This window comes from Oryzias latipes, chromosome 2 (assembly GCF_053564925.1).
Source record: "Oryzias latipes strain Hd-rR chromosome 2, Olatipes_Hd-rR_3.1".
In the NCBI taxonomy this organism is placed as follows: Eukaryota; Metazoa; Chordata; class Actinopteri; order Beloniformes; family Adrianichthyidae; genus Oryzias; species Oryzias latipes.
Genome location: NC_136238.1, coordinates 43,245,883 through 43,263,684, shown reverse-complemented (window position 1 = coordinate 43,263,684; position 17,802 = coordinate 43,245,883). Strand labels below are relative to the sequence as shown.

The 17,802-nt window shown below is 39.0% G+C and overlaps 1 long non-coding RNA gene across 1 annotated transcript; it reads left to right on the top strand.

The window, feature by feature from the left end:
• The first annotated feature begins 5,029 nt into the window (after window positions 1-5,029).
• LOC144981343 (uncharacterized) lies at window positions 5,030-16,700 on the top strand. Its single transcript, XR_013653037.1, has 2 exons — window positions 5,030-5,421; window positions 11,697-16,700. It is a non-coding gene; the product is annotated as an uncharacterized LOC144981343 (long non-coding RNA).
• Window positions 16,701-17,802: the final 1,102 nt, after the last annotated feature.

Here is a 17,802-nt window from a genome sequence, read left to right as displayed (position 1 = left end):
CAGCTGCACTTTATGACATCATAGATAAACAATCATCATGTAGAAAATAAATCAACCCCATGTTTTTTATCTGTTTCTTCAGACTAATAACATTAAATATATTGGTGCTGCTGTGTTAATTTTTCGGATCAATTTACATCAAATGGTTCAGTTGGTCAAAATGTTTCCAGTTTAAATAATGACAGATTTTTTTATTTCAGGTACTTTAAGCTTCTTTTCTGTTTTAGACTAGAACAGGGTTTCTGTGGCTAAATAAAGTTAATATTTGATGAAAGTGGATTTATATTGATTTTTTTATTGTTAAAGGTTTAAGTAAACTTACTTAACTTATTATAGATACTAACCTAATATACTGTCACCGCATGGCTATGTGTGGGGGGCGGGGGGGACATTCTCTTTTTTGTGGGGGGGCCTGGCAAAAAATGATTGAGAAGGAGTGTCTGATTGGAACATGTTTGTTGAAGATATTGCATGGAAGGAGGTTTGGCTAATTCGTAATCTGTAATAAATTCTTGATCATCTATAGAGTAAAAAGTTCATTTTAAGATTATCTACATAATGTACCAAGATAAAACTTTTATTCAAATTAGATTTAGATTAAACATTGATACACTCTGTAGTAGTGATGCAACATTATGACTTTTTACAACCAATACGGATACCAATAGTCAACTGATATTTTTAAAATACTTCTCAAATGACCAGAAACTTTCCTTTTTTTTTTCTTTGAATGAGTGCTAACGCTTAAAATGGAGTTTTAGGGCAGTTGATAGACTTATTTTTTTAGTCACGACTTCTGAGTCAAATTTACAAGAACAAAGTCATAGATTAACGAGGAAAAAACACCAACGTTTTCCGTTTATTGGAGCCTAGCTTAAAGAGGAAATATGTGGATCCTTTTGTGAAGCTTTATTTCCAGATAGGTTTGAAAAACAAAGAAATTCAGAACCTTTTGGCGACTCAAAATCAAATTATTGTCAGTGTTGGTAAAGCAGAGTTTCATATGTAAAATAAGGAGCTCCAAGACACATTTGGGTGTAGAGGACCACAGCTTTATTTTTTTTCATTCACATACCCAGAAATCCCTTTGTCACCTGACGTCATTAGCTGCTCTGTATGCTCACCTCCACTTTAATTTCTTAAGTTTACCAGTTTTTTCTCTCGTAAATCTACAACTAGCTTGTGAGATTGTAGTGTTAAAGCTTGACCTTTCACCCTCTTTGTGACACTTCTATCGAAGACATTTTTCAAACAGCGAGTGAGTCGTTGGTCTCAGACACGGTAAAATAAGCCCACATGTTGCAGACGGAGGTCTTTAGGGCAGACGCTGAGAGATGTCAAATACCATTTTCTTTATCATTTTAGTTCAGTGACAGAATAATCAATGTTGAAGTAGAAAATGAAAAAGCATTTCGGTGGAATTCTTTTTCTTTTAATTTTGAGTCAAAAATGCAGCTTCATTTTGAAAATGAAAAAGCATTTATGATTTTGACTTTTATTTTTAATTATGCTACAGAATCAGTTTAAGCTTTTAGTCATCTGTCAATTTAATCAGGGAATTCTTTCCTTATGGGAATCATCAGCAGGACGTTGTACTGTCCAATATCTGCCTACAATTATCTTATCTGATGCTATCATGCTGTCAACTACTCTGTAGTTTTTGCTGCATAATTCCACTGAAACAGTGATCCATCTATTCTGATATTGTCCTGAAGTTAAAGAAGATTTATGCTAAATGACTCTGATTTGCTACATTTCTTGCACATTTTGGCCACATTTCATTATATTGTCGCGTGCGTGTGTTGTTCAATTGTGTTCTTCTCGGTTTGTGTAATGAAGGTGACATACCTATGTGGTGGAGCTGCAGCTGTGGTTTCCAGATGACATCCAGCAGTCTGCGCTGACGACAGAGCTCCTCCTCGTACTGGACGATGGTTCCTTCACAGAGTCTGCAGATTTCTTCAGCAGCAGCAGCTAGTCGCTCGCTGATCAACTCTCTCAGAGACTGAAGGGAAGACATGGTTCCTGCTCCGATCTTCAGCTCCAACTCCCACAAACACCTTCTTTACGCTGCTTTTTCGCTCGATGCTGACAGTTCCTATCCTCCTTTCGGTCCAAAAACGTCACGAACGTCCGGAGAAAACCGCTGCCGGTCTCTGAACACAAGCTAGCTACAGCTGCTAGCGCCGCGCGCTGCTGTTTACTTCCGGGTCACGCTGATTACTTCATTCTGAAAAAAGCCTTTTACATTTCGATAATCCGAATATTTATTTTTTTACGAAAATAATTTACAACATTTTTAAGTCACGAAATATATTTTATTAAAAATATCTAAAAAAAAACAAAAATATTTTTTGTCAAAAATGCTTGGTAAGCGGATATGACGTCACCAGAATTTACGATGTACTTTTTTTTTAAACGATGTACAGGAATTAACCACAAAACCAAACTGTAATCAAAGATGTGAGCATAAAATGACTGTTTAGGAGATGAAGAAATGTTTAGAGTTGAGACTTAATAGAGACTGAAGCTTTTTTGTTTTTAATATTTAAGAGAATTTTTACATCCAACCTCAGTTTATCTGAAGTCTCACATTAGAACAACAATTATTTCTGGTTTAGTTTGACCCTTTGTCATTGTCTGCAGGTCTGCAAAGCAGAAATACCTGATGTTAAACTGAATAAATTCACTGTAGAAATGTTTGTATTGTTTTCTTCTCGTGTAAAAAAGACAATAATGATGGAGCTGCGGCAGGATTACTTGGCTCATGTTTTTTTTTAACTTATATTTAAAAATAATTACAAAACTCTCGCAGACACAACCACCCAATGATTCAAAGCACATCTCTTAACAAAAAAACAAACCAAAAAAATCTATACACATAAAAATATTTAAAAAAATTCAGTATAAATTAAAATTTAAGGCAATCAACAATCTAGACCCTATATCAGTAACCATTTTGTAGCAGATTTACAAAAGTCATTAATGAAAGAACTTAGGTTCTGAATACGTTTCAGTGAGGATGAATACAGTTTGACTTCATTCTTAAAACACATTAATTAGCCCAGGTACAGTGGGGGGGGGGGGGGGGGGGGGTAATTGTCATGGGCAGCATTTGGCTATTGGAACCGCCCACTTCCATTCACATAACTACAACAGAAAGAAATAAAAAAGGAATAGATACAACTAAAAAAATAAATTTAGAATTGTAGTTCACAATACTAGGGATTGTCATACATGTGATCTTCAATGAAAATGGACAGTTTTATTGCTTTCTTTTTTTCATGTATTTTAGTGATTTAAAATATAAACAGTTCTTAAATGTAGTGAATAATGGTTTGGTTTTAAAAAAATCTACTCTCATGAATGAAGAATTTTCCAGAAATTAATACAGTATTAAATGCCAAATCAAATAAATTATCAGCAGAAACTACTAATAATACGATGTGTTTTGTAACTGAATAGAAATAGGAAAAGGAAAATTTGAGGAGCACCAACAAAAAAATCCTCCCAAAAACTGTTAACATAAATACATTCAAAACACAGATGATCAAGTGATTCTATATTGCAGAAAAACAGTTATTTTCTTGTAAAAAAAAAACAACTTTAGGAGTCTCCACCTCCTTTAGCTATTCAGGTCTTCAGCAAACTGAATCTCTGTTTCTGTTTTTTTTTTTGTGCATTTATTTTAACTGGTCTATTTTTATTTGTTTTTTAACATTTTTTAATAAAATTATTATAACCTTGGTACCTCCGTCTCCTGCCTTTGTGTGCATCCGCCAAAAAAAATGAATTCCCTCTGGACCACATTAACGTTAGCTACTTCCACAAACAAGAGTGACGTCGTTCACCGTTGAGTTGACTACTGCGGGTCACTTCTGGATCATTTCACCGACACACAGGAGATCACAGATGTTCACATTTTATTGGAAATATGAATGGCCTTGCAAAAAATTGAATTTTTTCAAAAATTCAGAATTGAGCACTAAGCCCTGCAGTGTGAACGTAGCCATGGATGCTAGGATGGAGTCACCAAACTTTTTTTCGTGAGGCCACATTAAGTCTTTTACTTTAAAACTTTAAACTGCTTTTATCTTTCTTTGATTGTAAAGCCCTATAATAACGTTTTATTAATTCATGATCATTATGATAAAATAAATAACACTATTTATAAAAAATAAAAAAAATGACCAAATAACTGTGATTTTTAAAGACTAAATGTCAGAAAAAAATATACTGATACATTAATATGAAAAATAATAAATAGTGGATCCTCTGCTGTCATTTTCCTGCTGAGACTTTTAGACTCTGCTTGGAGAAAAAGAACAAAGTAAACATATGAGTTTCTATCTCATTTTTATTTTTATTGTGATGCATATATTTATAAATAATCCAACTTAAATGAATTACTTCAATTGGTAATAAGTAATGTAGATAAATGTATTCAACCTAATGTCTTAAATTTATCCAACTCAATATTGTTTTTACAACTCAAATTTACACATTTATCTAACTAAATGTCATATTACTCCAATTCAATTCAATGTTTTTCAATCTTGATTCATTGTACTTCTTGAACTCTTATATGTCTAAGTTTGAGCCTGCAGATATTTTTATAAAAATAAAATGAAAGCATCAATTTAGATTTGCATCATGGAATCATTTACCATTTCTCCATGGTTGACATATCACTTTCTGGCAGTAGATCTGCTAAATAAACTCATCCTCCTCTCCCTCATGGTGCAGAAAGAATCAAAAAAGCAGAAAGAATGAAACATAACGGGACAGTTCAGCTGGAAGTTGAGAAGGAGGCTTTGAAACCAGCAGCAGTTTGAGTCCATTCTGATGTTCCATTCAGGTTTCTGCTACAACAAGCCTTTATTTTGAAATAGCCAGTGGGGCAGAAAGAATAGAAGGAGGAGATTACCAACCCCCCCTGGAATGTTGCCCCCTGTGCAGTGGACTAGTGGGGGCAGGGACGGCTGAACCAATCACAGAAGACTGTTGCAGCTTTCCCTCCAAAAGTCAACCAATCAGATGTTGTTGTTTGGATTCTTTGTGTTGAAGTTTCACATGTGGAAGCTTCCAGAGTCTTTTCTGTTTGGTCTGCAGGCTGAGCAGAACTGACTCCTGCAGGATCACAGGAACTTTCAGGAAAATCTCCAACCAGGAGAAAAGTTTCTGTGATTGTGAGACTAGCAGATGATCGATCGGAGCTGCAGTGAAGAGGACGGCGGTGTTTGTGGGAGTTGGAGCTGAAGATCGGAGCAGGAACCATGTCTTCAGAACCTCAGGAAGGTTCTGTCAGAGAACAACTTTCTGCTGCTGAAGGAACCATCGTCCAGAACGAGGAGGAGCTCTGTCGACAGCACAGACTGCTGGATAGCAGCTGGAACCCGCAGCTGCAGCTCCACATAGTTGGTACGTGACTAAACATTTAAATTCTTTTGGTTGCCTATGGGATTACATCTCTGCCATAAAGTAAAAGGGCGTAAAGTCAACTAAGCGAGCATATTTAGGAACTGAGTGAGGAACCTTACAACCGTGCATGCACAATTCTTACCAAGCGACCCCGTATTTTACAACTGAACGGCTACAATCCTAACTGAGCAGTGATCTTGCTCGGTCATTTCTCTTTTGTGTCCTCACCTGGATTTACGCTCAGTGTTAAGGGGGCATTTCTGTCACTTGGGGCGGGAACCTTTCTGGTTGATCTGATTGGCTAAAGTTTGCATGTCAAGCAGTGGGGTGGGACTTTCATTTTGGGGCTTTAATAGAAAAGGAACGGCGGCTGTAACGTGGATTAAAAGCATTAAAACGGTAACAAATGCAGTGAATTTCACATGAGAAAAACTTACATCACAAAAAAACCTGCCATGTGTGGAAGGGTGTGTCCGGCTGCTAACAGACACAGACACACCAGTAGCAGCTTTGTGTTGGCTGCAGGGGAGAGAGTTTTGTGACGTTTGTGCTCCCCTGATGATTTTACACAGATACTCAGGACTACGTAGCAGTATTTCCGCCTTATGAGGTCTAGAGTTTTGGTCCACAGCCTCCTTTGGAAGCCCCGCTGGCTGGGGTAGGGCCCAACAGCCCCTTGACCCCGTAAGCGATAAAACGGGATAAGAACATAACAACATAAAAGACCTTTTGCTGCCGTACACTCTAGGGTTGTGCGGATGGACGAAAGCATCGTCCATCGTGATGGTTGACTGACATCACGATGGAAAGACACCATTGTGATGCCACGCCCCCGCCACACTGCGAGTAGACACCATAAGCCGCGGTTACATGTACAAAATATCTTGATTGGATCAATGGTCGAATTAGAATTTAACCGTGTACATGAGCCCAGAAAAATGTTTTCAGAATATAACAAATGTTCACATGGGTCACACTTTCAGTTGGAATAAATCATTTGCACATGCGCAGTAGGGTTTGAAAAACCGGAAGAGGAAATGAGTTCTGCTGAGCGGCTACATACATAGATATGTCAGCTCTGTAATATACGAGACGATCTTCTAAACGTGCTTTTATTAAAGTTACGGTTATTATGAAGCGTCTGTTCGCTTATCATTTTAATTTTAATCCGTGTGGTCAGTGCTTCTTCTGTTGAAAAACGGAGCCGGAAAGAAGCCATGATTAGCAGTATGCTAACACGCTAACAACATTAGGTTTGGATGGACATAGAATCCATGCGGGAAATTCTGCAATCTGCAACCTGCCTGCACGTTAAATATGTGGGAATAATATCAGCCTTTATTTTGTCGAGACACGACTGGAAACACAAATCCACGTGATTGTTTGAAGGGTTTCTTAAGAATGAGTAACATTTCTGCTTGAAAAGCTCACACCGCCCCAAACAAAGCCGCTGTGTGTGTGCTGGCGGTCCGAGCTCTGCCCGGACACATAGTTTTAGACCCGGTTCTCCTGAGTTCTGTAGCTCGTTCCCCTAGAGGTGTGAGACGGATCGCAGTCCTAAGTCTCCCACACATATCACACACGTAACAAAGCATCCCCCCTTCCCCATCACAAAGCTGTAAGAACGCGCTCCACCGGTCCACTTGACTATTTAAGTGCGAGAGCGGACTACTTCTTTTCTATTTTGTTTGTTATTTTCTTTGTCTCCGTTTTTTTTAAAAAGCAGCTAAAAATCTTTTTTTAATCGCTTTTTCTTTATCCTTTTATATTCTATGTTTTACTGTGTATTACCTTGTATTAGCGTAAAGCACTTTCTGATTTTTATCTTGAAATGTGTTATACAAAGAAAGTTTATTAAAGTTTATTATGGTGTTTTGTTCCAGGGAAGGCTTCAGACCGCAAACAGGACCGACCGGCTTCTCCATGCGACTTAACCATGTCTCTGAGCAGACTTATAGCTTTGTGTTTGCGAATGTGGCAACACGAGCGGTCCAGGCACACACTAATAAAAATAGGGACTTAACCAAATGGAGACGTGGTTCCAAATTTAAAAGAAAAAAACAAATAAAACACAGGATAAAACCACAAAGGGCCTCAAGCCCATCTGCGGACAGAGCTGGTTACTTAATAAAACAAAAACACCCCAATCACATGCATATACACACTGTGACAACAAAAGCAAACATTTTTTTTTTTTAAACACAAGTTAACCTCCACTTGAGTACCAGTCAGACACTGTTGCAGGTATCTAGGAAAGGGTAGACGTTCACAAGTCCCACAAGGCCTTTAAGTCACAGGAGCGTTGAGGTTTCCTAATAGGGTTTTGTCAAAAGTTTCTGGCGTCCTGGTGTGGCCACAGTAGCTGGGCGCAGGAAGCGGCAGGCAGGAAGCGCACCCATTGACCCGGAACTTACATGCACATTTCACTATATGGGCGGGGCCAGGTGTTCACACTTAGTCTGATTGCATGGGGTAACATGGTGCACCTAAGAATTAAAGTTAGGTGCACCGGATCAAAGACTCAGTCTAGTTTCCTGGCCTGAGGGACCACCACCACTGACTCTGACTCCCCTTAAAGAGATAGGCTAGGAAACAGAAGATCAATGACCACCAGCTTATTACTGTAAAACATTAGTGTGTTTAGTGTGCATAAACTTTTTCAAGGACTTCCTAAAATGGCAAATTTGCGATGGGTCTTTAATTGTTCAATACTGTACCGTAGAACTATACCAAAATACTATAAGTGTCATGTTCATTAAAGTATTATATTTTAATGCTTTGTTATTTTTTTGGGCAGACCAACAAGCAATATTAGCCAACATCTGAGCTACTCTTTGTACACAGCACCTGTGTACGAAGCGTAGCTGCTCTGATGCTTGGTCTCATAGTGCCGACGAGCTTATACTCTTTCATTACGGCAACATCGTCAGTGCAAATCAAGCAGACACACTTTCCGTTAATTTCCTTAAAGAAATATTCATTTTCCCACCGTGTTTGAAATCTTCTCACTTGCTATCTTGCGTTTCTTCAGTGCTGCCATTTCAGGGGCCTGTTGCACAAAAGTAGGATAAGGCATTAAGCCAGGATATCTTGGTGATCCTGGCTCAATTGATCCCCAATCCGGTTGCACTAAAGCTGGATAGGGGGCAGGAGGATATGTTATGGTATAAGTTACCATGGAGATTTATTCTGTGGAGCTAGCCTGCTCCAGACCAGGCTAAATTCCAGGATCTATTTCATCTCATCCCTAATGTCAGTCAGCAGTCGCCACAAATGGAAACCAATAGTTATTTCACTGCTCACTATACATTGTTATCACATATAACTAGACCCACTGTCATTATTTAAACGTTTGTGATCATTAATGTCAATCATTTTGGATAAATAATGAGTTTTAGATGATGTTGCTATCATTAGATAATTTACAGTTTCCCATAGACCAGGGGTCGGGAACCTAAGGCTCGCGAGCCATATATGGCTCTTTTGATGGTCACATGTGGCTCGCAGACAAATCTTTAATTCAAATTTTTTTTCTTCATCAGACCAGTCTTTCTCGTGCGCGATGCGATGGCAGAGGCGCGCAGTAGTAGCGGTGCTTAGAGAGACAAATCTGCGCCAGCACTAGTATAAGTTTAAAATTGTCTATTAATTCACAGAGTTTGTACCACCCGGAAACCTGTGAATTGCCGTGCCTAAAACTGCACGCTCCCGTCTCTGAGAAAGAGCGCGCAGTTGCGGGGACGGGATGTGTGAGGGAGAAAGCAGAGGGTGGGGCTGAGGTGTTGTGGGGACCGGCAGCAGGTGAATCGCGCAGGGATTGTAATAACGTAAAACCCGCTGCCCGTCACTCACTGCAGCGTGTGAGTGTGTGTTTGGCTCCAGGTCCGCATGTGAGCAGTCTGTCTCACATCTACAAAACATTCATACAAACCTAAGATCACGTTTAAAGTCTCAACGCCTGCATGAAGCAGAAACTCACCACGTAAACCAGACTAGACCATCAGCAAAACTACCACGAGAAATACTCATCATTTATTAGAAACAGAATAACAATGTTATTAAAAAGAATCCACAGACTTACTGGACTTTAAAAAGGTTGAAATTACATCAAATGCACACATTCACTTGTATTTTAGTTTTAAACATATTGTCGCGGACTGAGTTGGATGGCTGTTGGGCCGCGTTAAAAGTTCTGGAGTTCATTGAACGCGTCAAGCAGAGATCTGATTGGCTCTCAGTTCTGTCGCTCAGCCTGTTGTTAGGTAGTTTGGACCAATGGGGTTCAGCTATGGGCCGAATAAGGGAAAGGGGAGGGCTGCAGCGGGAGCAGTGGAATATAAAGTTGGGAGACGCGCTCTCGTCTCGTCTCGGCGGGAGAGATTCAGGAGTTGCTGAATTAATTGTTCGGCGTTTGTCGCGGTCTGCAGTAACCCGAATAAAGAACCTTAAAAGAGGTTAAGTCTCCGTGCCTCAGTGTGGGAAAGGGACACTACATTATTGTATGGCTCTTTGGAAATTACATTTAAAAATATGTGGCGTTTATGGCTCTCTTGGCCAAAAAGGTTCCCGACCCCTGCCATAGACTATAAGGCTATATATAAAATGATAGAATATTAGGGCCACAGAGGGAAAAAAAGACAAGTCATAATATTGTAACCAGTTGTTTTAAAGGAGGACAGTTGTTAAAATGACAGATGTGGGGCATTTCGTGAAATTGTACTTCAGTGTGGTTTCATAAACGAAGACATGCTGATGTGCCAGAATATGAAGTATCACATTGTCATAACTATCAAAACTGTCAAAAGAATATGTTGTTTTCTGCAGAAAGAACCAGCCTCATAAATTTATGACTTTATCCTTTTTCCTCAGTGGGCCCTAGTACTCTGTCATATAAAATAATACACATTCCATTAAAATATAAAAACACAATGTGTAACATTATGTTCCTTTATTGAATAAGGACAAAACAAAGCAGGTAAACTTTATCACTGTGGCGGTGTTGCCTTTCTTCTTAATTATATCTTTTACCTCCTCATATTCCTCCATGAGGATTTGTGCTTCAGACGGGGAAAAGTACGCTTTTACTTACTTTAACTCTAGTTGCCATGGTAAATCAGTTCATCTGTGATCTGTCTATTTGAGTGAGCCGTGAGCGCGCACCTATCCAGGATTGGTTTCACCTGGCTTGATGAATCCGTGTCTGCTCATCCTGGCTTGGTCTTTGTGCAACCAATTAAGCCTGGACGCACATGTTATGGATTCATTGAGCTCAGCTTAGTCATTTATCCCGGATGTCTTAATTCTACTTTTGTGCAACAGGCCTCAGGTGACTCGTGGTAAATATTCTTCTTTGCTTAATTTTGTTTGGAAGAGAAACACCTTTCTGTGACCGACTCCATTTAGTGTTGAAACTGAGAAGTGCAACAGAGTTGAGCTCATGCGCCATATGCGGGCCATATTCATTATATTTTCAAAATTTGCTGTAGGCCAATAAAAACAGATCCGCAGGCTGTAGGTTGGACACCCCTGCTATAAACACACAACTCAGTGTATTTGTCCTTTCAATGCAGAAAGTTTGCATTGGTTCAGTCTAATAGTGAAATGCAGTGAAGCAGTGGATGATTTTGTGTGGGCAGATGAATGTATTCTCCACATTTAAGTATGCCCACCGATTGTGAACATTTCCAGCGTTGATGCTCATTTACCACCACTGGTCAGTGTCCCTCAGCATCTGTGTGGACTTCATGAGCAGGAATGATTTGGCTAGACTTCAGCGTTTCTTCCTTTTAAACTGCTGTTCAACAGATAGGAGGAATTGCTGGTTTCAAAGCTGCAGCTCTGATCCATGGACATTTATGAGGTGTCTCATTAGAGTTTTCATCACTGTTTCAAATTTCATCGCATAGTTAAAGAAGAAAAAAGGAATTTAGAAAAGAGCAGCACTTTAATTTTTCAATGTTTTTACACAGTTACAATCAAAAGGATCACAAGAATTCTGAAGCTCTGCACAACATGATATAATCTTGTCCTCACTGTCCTCCGGTAGACTGGCAACCTGTCCAGGCCGTGCCCTGCTTTTGCCCAACAGTAGCTTGTAAATCATTGAAGATCCCCATGACTCTGAAAAGGATTCAGTGAGTTCAGAGAATGGGGGGGGGGGGTTGAATTAAAAAAATTAAACTGAAATACTTTTGAGGTGGTTTAGATTTTTCTTGGTGCATAACAATGTTAAAAAAAATTTAAGTATAAAAGGATTCCTTCTTGTGTTGCTGCAGTTCTCCCCCAGCATTGGATGACTGAAGAGGATCTCTGCAACCAACAGAAGAACTTCAGAGTGGAACATGAGAAACAAGAACCTCCACATTATAAAAAAGAGCAGGAGGATCAAGAACCTGCACAGATTAAAGAAGAGCAAGACGAACGAGAACCTCCACGGATTAAAGAGGAGCATGAGGAACAAGAATCTCCACACTTTAAAGAAGAACAGGATGAACTAGTTCTTCCACAGATTAAAGAGGAACCAGGGGAACTCTGCATCAGTCAGGATGAAGATCAGCTTGATCTGAAGCAGGAGACTGATACCTTGATGGAGATTCCTACGTATGAGGAAGATGAGAAGAGTGAAGCAGATCTAAACAATCAGCAGAGCTTTAATGTAACTGATAGTCAGGATGAAGAAGGAAACCAACATGAAGAATCAACATCAACTACAGATGGAGATACAGACCAACAGAAAACGGATTCTGAAAGAGTCTGTAAAAAATATGGTATAAACTTTCATCAATTGTCTCAAGTTAAAATTCTCAAGAGAACTCACACAGAAAACAAACCTTATTCTTGTAAAGAATGTGATAAAGGTTTTAGTCGAATATCTAATCTCAAAAGACACATGAGAACTCACACAGGAGAAAAGCCTTTTTCTTGTAAAGAATGTGAGAAAAGTTTTAATCAAATATCTCATCTCAACAGACACATGAGAACTCACACAGGAGAAAGGCATTTTAGTTGTAAATATTGTGGCAAATGTATTAGAGATGAATATGATCTCAAAATACACATGAGAACTCACACAGGAGAAGGGCCTTTTTCTTGTAAATATTGTGATAAATGTTTTAGAGATGTACTTCATCTCAACACACACATGAGAATTCATACAGAAGAAAAGCCTTTTTCTTGTAAAGAATGTAAAAAATATTTTAGTTTTTTATGTCATCTCAAAATACACATGAGAACTCACACAGGAGAGAAGCCTTTTACTTGTAAATATTGTGATAAATGTTATAGTCATGTATCTCATCTCAAAACACACATGAGAACTCACACAGGAGAAAAGCCTTTTTCTTGTAAAAAATGTAAAAAAAGTTTTCATGATGGTTCTAATCTCAAATCACACATGATAATTCACACAGGAGAAAAGCCTTTTTCTTGTAAAGAATGTGATAAAAGTTTTAGTTTTTTATCTAATTTCAAAAGACACATGAAATCTCATAAATAAGTGAAACCTTTTTCTAATAAAAAATGTCTCTAATGAAAATTCTCAACCTAAGAAAAAATGTAAAAATTATTGGGTCAAATATGAATCAGCTTTAAAAAATAAATAAAAGAACAGATTTTTAATTTGAGAAATGCGTATCATAACTGAAATATAAATTAAACTAGTTCCAAAGTCAAGAGTACATATTGTAAATTTGAAGCATTTATTTAAAATATTAACTGTACATTTGAAACTTGGATTTAAAAACTACAGTTTTTCACGACTATAAGGTGCACTTAAAAGTTATACATTTTTTCGCCATCAGGGGGAAACCCATGAGCCGGTGCGCCTATTGTGTAGTTGTGGGTCGTAGCAGAAGATGGAGTGAGGAAGGGAGAGAGACGTAAAGGCCAAGTGGAACCTACCTGCATTGCAACTATCTACATTTTAAAGCCTTCTATGCTCCTTCTACCTCATAACCCTCAACCATTTCAGTACAGAAGGAGTAAGCAGAAAAGCAGCTGGAACACTGCTTTAAGCTGCTGCTTTCGTTGGCGCAAAGGAGAAATGCAGAGACAGACTGGGGCAAGTCTCTGTGTGTGCTGAAAGGTGCAGGTTTTGGCTAGCACACATGAAGAAAGGAGACGTGCAGCGCAAGTCTGTGTGTCTCTGTGTGTGTGCTGAAAGGAGTAGCGTTTTCTAGCACATATAGAAAGTAAGAAAGGAGAAGTGGGCACGGCGGCGTCTGTGTGTGTGCTGTGTGTTTAGTTCTTGTGTAGGATAAGGAGGGAAGGGAGACAAGAGCGCGCAAGTGAGCGACCATTCAGTTTGTGTTTAGTTGGGGAGGGAGAACAGTAACAAAAAGTGTCCTCTAAAAAAATCAGTCTGGATTTTTTTATTAACCCACTCTAGAAACTCTGAGGGCCCGAACAGGGCATTAACGTGCCCGCGCCTTAACACCCAGTGCACCTCTTGTATGTGTTAAAGACGGGAAAATCCCCCATGACTGAGACCGCGCCCTACCATCCGGTGCGCCCTATGGTCGTGAAACCACAGTACTGTATTTTCATGACCATAAGGCTACTGGGTTATAGGACACAGTCTCAGTTATGGTTAGTTTTTTCTGTATTTAATACATACAAAAGGTGCACCGGGTTTTAAGGCACGGGTAAGTTAACACATACCAGTAAAACACGCCTGCTAGTGTTGAACAATTACTGCGTTGTTTCTGACTGCGGTCGAAAGACCCAAGGGAGATCCTCTCCAGGGACCATGGGGGATCTTCCTTCAGGGTTCACTTCCTTGTTTGGACCCTCAGAGCCTCCAGAGCGGGTTAATAGAAGAACCAGTCTCCGTTCTTTTAGAGGAAATGTTAATTATTTCTGTTCTCTGTAACCGAGTAACACAAACAGAATGCACGCTCACGCACTCGCTTGCACTGAGGGCTCCCCCCCTGCTTCCTGCACACGCGTGGGCGCCAACACAGCGGCTTCAGCACACACACACTCAGTGTGTGTTTAAAAAGGCAGCAGGAGTTGGTTATGATTTACTTTTCATTTTTTCAGTCATAAAAGAGGATCCAAACCTCCATCAAAGTTCTAATCCTCTTTATCTGACATGAACAGCTGGGCTAAAGTTCTATCAAACACGCCAGGTTCCCTTTCGTCATTGTCAGAGTCTTTCTGGTGGCCGTCTGGCTCCTCAAGCCCAAGCTTTTACAATCCGTTAAAGTGTGGCATAACTCGCCCGGCGCTGCCTCCCAAAACAACAAAAGCTGACGTTTCCTGCCCTGTTGGACATATCCTACCGCCCTGCTCCCGTTCTTCTGGACATTATGACTCACCAGGATGTTAAAAGTCAGCGGCGCTTCGTCCATGTTGGTGATGTGGCTGGGCTGGAGGTGTTTGTCAACGATCTTTCTACTGCACTAGGAGTGGAAGATGAACAGCTTTTCATTGTAGTCCGCTGGAAGTCGCTGCAGCATTGCAATCCTAGCCTGGATGGAAAGATGATGGCGTTTCATAAGGTGAAGGTGAATATTGTCTCTGTTAATAGCGTTACTGCCCTCAGTCGAATGGTGACTGCAGAGAAGTGTCTCCAAACAGGTCGCTGATCGTTAATCAATCGAGTCGCCTTGTTTTCACAGAAATTTAGCTGCGTCATCTTGACTTTTGGAGTTCGTTTTCTAGCTTCCTCCACTTGTGAATCATGGATTAATTCATCTTGAATTTTCTGCAGCTGCTCCCATGTTCCACCTTGTAGATGATAGCTTGCAGTTTAAATCGTGCTACAGGGTTAGATAACTGCCTGAATAAAATGTATGCTGATAAAGTACATTTTGAATGCTTTAAAAAGAAATAATAAAACAGAACATTTAGTTTTTAGTATAAAATTACTATTTTGAATATTACTTTTCTTTCTTTTGACTATGATTTTGAACAAGAAATTTGTCTTGTTGGATTACTTCAAAATACGTTGCAGTTTCAGGGCATTGATATCGAGTCCCTCGATTGAAAACAAAAATGTGTATGCATAGTTTCTACAACTAAAGATAGAATGTCAGGAAAAGAAGACGCCTGCACAATGGAAGCAATCAAACACTGATGAAGTTTACATGCTTTTAATTTTTTGTGGCATTAATTTATTCATGTAATGTAAATATAGAACATTGATCAAATGTTTAGATATAATCACTACCATCCTTAATGTCACAGCAGTGATGTCCTTAACAAGAGGCAGTGTGGTTTATGAACAACAATGCAATAGAAAAAATCCATTCCACCACATTTTGGGGTGTGTAGATAAAGCTGTAACAGAGCAGCTCCTGCAGAAAATTTCAGAAAAACCAAGTTGGGTTTTCTGATCCTAATGACCTTATGACCTTTTTCTAATTTTTACAGTCAGATGCCAGTTAGCCTACTTTGGCTCTTAATTAGCTCACTTGTTTTTGACAGTTTGTTTTATCATTCTCTTATTATAATCTCTTTTTTTGACAAACATGGACTTGCACCCAGTAAGAGGCATGCCTGATACTATTTTTGGGGACTACTTCCCAAAACTTCTGGGCCCGAAACAATCCACTAATGTATTGTCTACACAATCAGCTGTTGTCCCCTGGCAACACAAATGGGGTCAGAGATTGCTGGGTTTTTTTTATAGCGCTTTGGTAACAACCATTTCCCTGCCATACGATCAATAAAACATGCACACAGAACCACATTGATGCAGTCATTTACGTAAAAGGAGGCAGAAGTGAACATTGAATGGAAATAAATGAAGAGTTTTCTAACATCTGATGTGTCCTGAGAACATCTTTCTCATACACCTTTTTTGGGTTGTCATCTATAAGCTGCAACCATCAGAATCCAACTAAATCTGCTAAACTTCAATTTGCTTTTTTTAATAGATGGACCTGTAAATACAAATGTGTTGTTTTTGATGATCCTGGTTTAATCTTCATCTCTTGAACAGCTTAATTGTGGTTGTAGTTTATGCTGATACAATGTGTATGTTGTCTTTGCCTGTGTTACCATGACAACACTGGAAATATTTGGTTCAATTCAAACACTTTTTATGTGATCGGTGATAGTTTTAAAAAGTAGTGACTACAGTTTATATTTTTTGGGTCATATGAGCAAATAATTTCTTTAGGAAAGGATTTTCTCCTAAATGTATGAAGGAAGAGGCTGGTGTTCTTGTGATTCATGTTTTCTAGTAGACATTAGAACTGTTCCTCTGTTCTTTTTGGTCCTTAGTGTTCTGTTCCAGACTTTACTGTGAAGAATAAAATGGACGTGAACATCAGTCAGAAGTGTGGAGTCTTTCCCACAGTGTGGGTTTCTGCTGTTTGCTGCTTCTCTGCTGGTTCCAAAGCTGGACTCTACAGGTCCAGTTCTGACTGCTGAACTCAGGACTGAGGTCAGATCACAGAGCTCCATCAGAAGCTGTGAAGAAGACTGAAGCAAACAAACGGCTTCTCTGTAGTTTTATCATCAGTCTGAGTGCAGCAGGGAGGTTCTGCTCCACAGACATCTGTAAACTTCAGTCTGACTTAGAGTCTCTTTGAAATCCAGATTTGGTCTTGGAAGATGAATTCAGCATTTGCAGCTTTTATGATGTGTTTTTAAGATAAGATAAAATATTCCTTTATTAGTCCCACATAGGGGAAATTTCCTTGTTGCAGCAGCAGTACAGGTAAGAGAGCAGTATATAAAAAATACATATATATTTTTTACTTTTATCTGTTTTATCTTTTGAACAGGTTAGTCTTTTCACAGTAAACTTGCAAAAATGTTTCCAGAATGTTGGGATACTAAAGAGATTGATAAAGTTAATCAAATATTTTTTTTCCTAAATAAAATGTGTTTAGTGTTGTAGATTAACCATTTTTGAGTTAAATCTATTGTTACTTATTTGATGCATTTCTATTTTCAATTGGTCATTGATGCAAATACAGTAAAAAGGAAGGACTTTTATTTTGAAGTCTCATTATGTATCTTTTCAGCTCTTCCTCTAGACATGGTTTTAGTTTTGGAGGAGACGACCTTGAGATGAAGGAAGATGGTAAGAACAGAGCAGGAACAATCCGTCCAGACAGGCAAAGGGAATGGTATCCCACAATCCCTTGCAGTGCTGATCTAACAGCAGCACCAAAGTTACACCTTAGGTTAGGTGCCACTAAATCCTATTCAAATGGACACGCCATGCTGCTTCATAGTGGAAGATAAAAAGTCACACAAACACACACCATAAATAACAATAAAATAATAATTCATAAAATAGAAGTTCACATCAGGTAGATTTGTTAAACAGCCATACTGAACTGAGCCCTATGAAACGCTGAATGGAACTGAATTGAGATGTTAGCGTATCGTTACACCCCTAGACATAAATCTGATGGAGAAATC